The sequence below is a fragment of the Xenopus tropicalis genome, chromosome 2 (assembly GCF_000004195.4).
Source record: "Xenopus tropicalis strain Nigerian chromosome 2, UCB_Xtro_10.0, whole genome shotgun sequence".
NCBI classification, from domain to species: Eukaryota; Metazoa; Chordata; class Amphibia; order Anura; family Pipidae; genus Xenopus; species Xenopus tropicalis.
This window is the reverse complement of record NC_030678.2, coordinates 2,660,454-2,666,453: the sequence shown is the minus strand read 5'-3', so window position 1 is coordinate 2,666,453 and position 6,000 is coordinate 2,660,454. Positions and strand designations below refer to the sequence as shown.

At 57.0% G+C, this 6,000-nt stretch overlaps 1 protein-coding gene across 3 annotated transcripts in view; it reads left to right on the top strand.

Annotated features, from left to right (window-relative positions):
• The window catches only part of boc (BOC cell adhesion associated, oncogene regulated), a 52,174-nt gene that overhangs the window by 21,035 nt on the left and 25,139 nt on the right, over nucleotides 1-6,000 (top strand).

The window sequence follows — 6,000 nt, the reverse complement described above, 5'->3', positions numbered from 1 at the left end:
TGCTGGATAATCACTTTCTATTGAGCTGACACAAAGCGCCACTCACAATGGGGCAGTTTTTGACTCGAGGGGATCTGTTCTTAAGGGTCAATAAAACTCTTGAGTGGAAGGTCGGGCAGTTAATGGGGGGGGGGGGGCTCTTTGCACCTAAAGTGCCTAAAAGTCTTTCCCACTTAAAGGGAAATGTTCTAGTTGGGTGCAGGGGGCATTGTGCCAATCACATTACACACTGAGATATAAGGGGCAAAGGGACTGCCCCCCCATCTAATTAAAGGTGATGGATTGAGCCATGGTTGTGGGTTGGGCAATCGGGGCAGGGCTTGTGGGCAGTGCCAGGCTGTGAGCTGCGTGCATTCTGGGAGTTGTAGTCGGGGGGGGGCACTGCTAGTGTACTTGTGTCATTTGGGGGGGTGATAATGAAAAGGCGGGGCAGAAGTGATACCCCTGGCTGGGCACACTAATAACCCCCAGGTGGGTGGCTGCTGGGAGTCGCGGTGCCGCCATGACAGTACAAGGGAGTTATTCGAGGGGGGGGGGGCGGCCGGGGGTCTCCCCTTAACCAGCTGTTTCCCCCATTAGAATGTGACCTTATCCCACGGCAACCTGCCCCAAGTAGCCCACTTGCCCCCGGCTATCAGAGCCCCCCATTCCTTCACTTATTTAAAGGGGTTTATTTCTCCTTTACATTCCATCTTCTGTTTGGGGCCCCCCAGCGCCCACCAATACTCCTCAGGGGCCCCCACCCCATTCCCCAGCACCTAAGCTGCCTCTTTTATTGGAGGCCTCAATCCTCTCCAGATAGGGACCCCGCTAGCAACCTCGGCCTTTTGTCCCACTTGAATGAAGGGGGGGGGGGGAATAAAGGCAAAGAGGAGGGGGGTCTGAATGGCACAAAGGGAAACAGCCGAAGGGGCAATAGTCTCTTGAGTCAGCTCGCTGCATTACAATGAATGGGGACTCTATTAAGCCTCGTTCTGCCTGTTAGTGTTACCCACGGCAACGCAACCCCCATATGGCAAGCATGCAGGATATTGTGCCCGCTCCCTAGGCCTCATTGTAGGCCCAAACCCTGACTGGCAGTGCGACCCCCCCGGGCCCTGGGCATTGCCTGTGTTTATCTAATGGCGAGAGGGGAGAGCTGTTAGCTGGAGTATTGTCGTATGCTCAGGAGCAGGGGGGGCATTAACTGACGGGGGGGCGGGGGGGGTAAGTGAGGCATGAATATGCAAGAACCCTCCTGAATGGGCCGAAGGGAAAAAAAGCAGATGGAATTCTCGTTTGAAAAAAACACCCCAGCGCCCCCCCCCGACCCCCACTATTAAACCATGGACCCCCGGCCCCCATGTTTGTGCCCAGCCTCTTTCTATTGGTGCTGCCCATGAGTGTGGGAGCCGCCATTTATCCAGTTAGCGAGCGGCGCCAAACCCAGTGGCGAGAAATTGCCCCCAAGTGTGGGGGGGGGGGGTTACAAATAACATTTCCCCCTTTCTCTATTAGAATAGGAGTATTTGCACCCCTGTTTCTATTTGGGGGGATATAAAAACTTGGGGGGTTTGGGGGTTGGCCCCAAGTATCTGCCAAGGGCCCCGAAAATTCAGGGACTTGGAGGATTTTTGGTTCCATATGGATCTGGTTCTGGGGGGCATGGACCCACCTTGCTAAGGGTTAACCGTTTCGCTGCCAGAAGCCCAGGGTCTGTGTGTGTTGGCAGGAGCCGGGTTGCCCTGAGGATTCTGGGTGGTGCCGGCACAGTTCTGTATCTCCGTGTTCTGCCGGCGCTGCCAGACTCCGACCCTATCAAGAAAAATGAAATTTAAAAAAAAAAAAAAATGAAATTGCTCAAGTGAAATGTGTGTGAAGCCAAGTTTCCACTTCCAGCGCCGGCACTCGGCTCCGACCTCCCACAGGCACCGCCGTGACCCAGTCTGCCAGGAACAGCCGGGACAGAACCCAGAGAGCAGAGCCCAAGAGTAGGGGAAGCTGGAATGCCGACTAGTACCCAGCGCCAGCAGAACCCAGAGAGCAGAGCGCCAAGGCCTGCAGAGCAGAGAGAGAGAGCAGAGCGCCCAAGGCCTGCAGAGCAGAGAGAGAGAGAGAGAGCAGAGCGCCCAAGGCCTGCAGAGCAGAGAGAGAGAGAGAGCAGAGCGCCCAAGGCCTGCAGAGCAGAGAGAGAGCCCAGAGAGCAGAGTGACCAAGGCCTGCAGAGCAGAGAGAGAGCCCGGAGAGCAGAGAGAGAGAGCAGAGCGCCCAAGGCCTGCAGAGCAGAGAGAGAGCCCAGAGAGAGAGAGCAGAGCGCCCAAGGCCTGCAGAGCAGAGAGACAGCCTAGAGAGTAGAGTGCCCAAGGCCTGCAGAGCAGAGAGACAGCCTAGAGAGTAGAGTGCCCAAGGCCTGCAGAGCAGAGAGACAGCCTAGAGAGTAGAGTGCCCAAGGCCTGCAGAGCAGAGAGACAGCCTAGAGAGTAGAGTGCCCAAGGCTGCAGAGCAGAGAGAAGCATTAAGTGCCCAGTGTGCCCAAGGCTGGCCCAGCAGTGGCAGGGTACCCACAAGGCAGTGTGCCCATAGAACAGTGACACCTAGTGGTTACAGCAGGTAGGCGCCACTAGTCTGGTATTGTTTCCTTGAAATGCTCCGTATGTTGGCATGGGGCTGGGGCCTGGCATATTGGCATGGGGCTGACATATTATGGCCTGGCATATGGGCATGGGGCTGGCATATTATGGCCTAGCATATTGGCATGGGGCTGGCATATTATGGCCTAGCATATTGGCCATGGGGCTGACATATTATGGCCTGGCATATTGGCATGGGGCTGGCATATTATGGCCTAGCATATTGGCATGGGGCTGGCATATTATGGCCTGGCATATTGGCATGTGGCTGGCATATTATGGCCTGGCATATTGGCATGGGGCTGGGCCGGAGCTTGGCATATTGGTATGGGGCTGGGTCCTGGCATATTGGCATGGGGCTGGGCCGGAGCTTGGCATATTGGCATGGGGCTGGGCCAGAGCTTGGCATTTTGGCATGGGGCTGGGCCGGAGCTTGGCATATTGGCATGGGGCTGGGCCGGAGCTTGGCATATTGGCATGGGGCTGGGCCGGAGCTTGGCATTTTGGCATGGGGCTGGGCCGGAGCTTGGCATATTGGCATGGGGCTGGGCCGGAGCTTGGCATATTGGCATGGGGCTGGGCCGGAGCTTGGCATATTGGTATGGGGCTGGGTCCTGGCATATTGGCATGGGGCTGGGCCGGAGCTTGGCATATTGGCATGGGGCTGGGCCGGAGCTTGGCATTTTGGCATGGGGCTGGGCCGGAGCTTGGCATATTGGCATGGGGCTGGGCCGGAGCTTGGCATATTGGCATGGGGCTGGGGCCGGAGCTTGGCATATTGGCATGGGGCTGGGCCGGAGCTTGGCATATTGGCATGGGGCTGGGCCGGAGCTTGGCATTTTGGCATGGGGCTGGGCCGGAGCTTGGCATATTGGTATGGGGCTGGGTCCTGGCATATTGGTATGGGGCTGGGTCCTGGCATATTGGCATGGGGCTGGGCCGGAGCTTGGCATTTTGGCATGGGGCTGGGCCGGAGCTTGGCATTTTGGCATGGGGCTGGGCCGGAGCTTGGCATATTGGCATGGGGCTGGGCCGGAGCTTGGCATATTGGTATGGGGCTGGGTCCTGGCATATTGGCATGGGGCTGGGCCGGAGCTTGGCATGGGGCTGGGCTGGAGCCTGGCATATTGGCATGGGGCTGGGCCGGAGCTTGGCATTTTGGCATGGGGCTGGGCCGGAGCTTGGCATATTGGCATGGGGCTGGGCCGGAGCTTGGCATATTGGCATGGGGCTGGGCCGGAGCTTGGCATATTGGTATGGGGCTGGGCCGGAGCTTGGCATTTTGGCATGGGGCTGGGCTGGAGCCTGGCATATTGGCATGGGGCTGGGCCGGAGCTTGGCATATTGGCATGGGGCTGGGCCGGAGCTTGGCATATTGGCATGGGGCTGGGCCGGAGCTTGGCATTTTGGCATGGGGCTGGGCCGGAGCTTGGCATATTGGCATGGGGCTGGGCCGGAGCTTGGCATATTGGCATGGGGCTGGGCCGGAGCTTGGCATTTTGGCATGGGGCTGGGCTGGAGCCTGGCATATTGGCATGGGGCTGGGCCGGAGCTTGGCATTTTGGCATGGGGCTGGGCCGGAGCTTGGCATATTGGCATGGGGCTGGGCCGGAGCTTGGCATATTGGCATGGGGCTGGGCCGGAGCTTGGCATATTGGTATGGGGCTGGGCCGGAGCTTGGCATATTGGTATGGGGCTGGGCTGGAGCCTGGCATATTGGCATGGGGCTGGGCTGGAGCCTGGCATATTGGCTGGCACATCACGGCCTGGCACGGCTACAGTCTGTACATGCAGAGAGGCGCTGGGCAGGGCCCCGGTTACTGGAACATTTGTGGGACTGGGCTGGATGCTGTTTTTGGAGCAGGAACATGTTCTGATGAGCCCTGTGTGGGCCGCCGGCTCCACTGTATCTGCACATATTCCAGGCTCCGTTCCAGCCCCCGGCGCATCGGGATTAACCCCTGCGGGGAAGCAATTGCTGTGCTGCCCATACACCATGGGATCCAGGTCACCGGGCAACCACATTCCCAGCTACGGCCCTCGGGCCAACGGGTCCAGTTCCAACAACAAGGATAGGATAAAGGCTGATCTAGAAGCCATAAAGCAACACTGCTCTGCTGTTTTGTGTGAATTAATTGATAGGGAAGTGGCCCGGACCTGGGGTTGGGGGGGTACCTGTCAGGGGTAAGTAAGAATCCATACTGGGTCACATGACTCTGAGGTTCACCATTTTGATTCATTTCAGATTATTTAACTGTCTTGCTGGGGGGGATGATTTGCTCTTGCCCAGAGGAGTGTATTTCCTGGTACTCATGTGACTGTGTCTGTACTTCCTGTTGGGCAGCTGTACAGCTACTCTGCCTTGCTTTATGGCAGGGATGGAGGGAGAGTAACACTAGTCATATAATGTCATGTGTATATTCCCTGCACTGCTGGTTCTCACTCCCCAGTACGGCTGAGCGCAGACAGGTGCAGGGATTGTGTTGGGGACCATGTGACCCCATAGTGAGATTGAGAATGAGCCCTAAATCATGTGACCCTTTGTGTTATTGGGGGGGGGATGAAACAAGGAATTTAGGACGCGCTGCTTTGGAAATCGGAGAAGATTCCGGGAATTCTGAAGTTTTTCTGTTTTTCTTGTCAAGTGATGAAAATTTCCATGAAATTCCTCAAGCCCCCCCCCCAGCGCTGCTCGTTATCCCCCCCCCCAGCGCTGCTCGTTATCCCCCCCCCCAGCGCTGCTCGTTATCCCCCCCCCCAGCACTGCTCGTTATCCCCCCCAATCTCAGGGCTTGTTGTTAATTTCTCTCAGCTAATGACTCCCTCCTGCGGGATGAGATTTATGGGCCGTCTGAATCCTGAGGGGGGGGGGGGGCCTGGGGGGGGCAGAAAGGGAGAAAAGGCCTTTGGGTCAGAGGCCACATAAACCCCCACTCACAGGAAACAGTTATTTTAACCTGCTGGGGGGGGGGGGGGGGGGGAGACAAAACAGCTGAAATGGCTCTTATTATGGAGGGGGGACAGAGGGGACCTTTATTCTGCCCCAGTATCGGCCCTGACATGTTTAATGGGTGACATTTAGTGCCGCTAATGGGTCTCTCTGGGCTCTGGGGAATGTCCCGCCAGTCACTCTGGTAACATTGAGTCACAAGTGTCTTTCTCTAACGCTCTCTTACTCTCTCTAACTCTCTCTCTCCTTCTCTCCCTAACTCTCTCTTTAACTCTTGCCCTCTCTCTCCCCCTCCCTTTCTCTCTCTCTAACACTTACACTCTCTCTAACTCTCCTCTCCTTAATGCTCTCTCTTTAATTCTCTCTTTCTCTCCCCCCCTCCCTTTCTCTCTCTCTCTAACACTCTCTCTAACTCTCCTCTCTTCTCCTTTCCCTAACTCT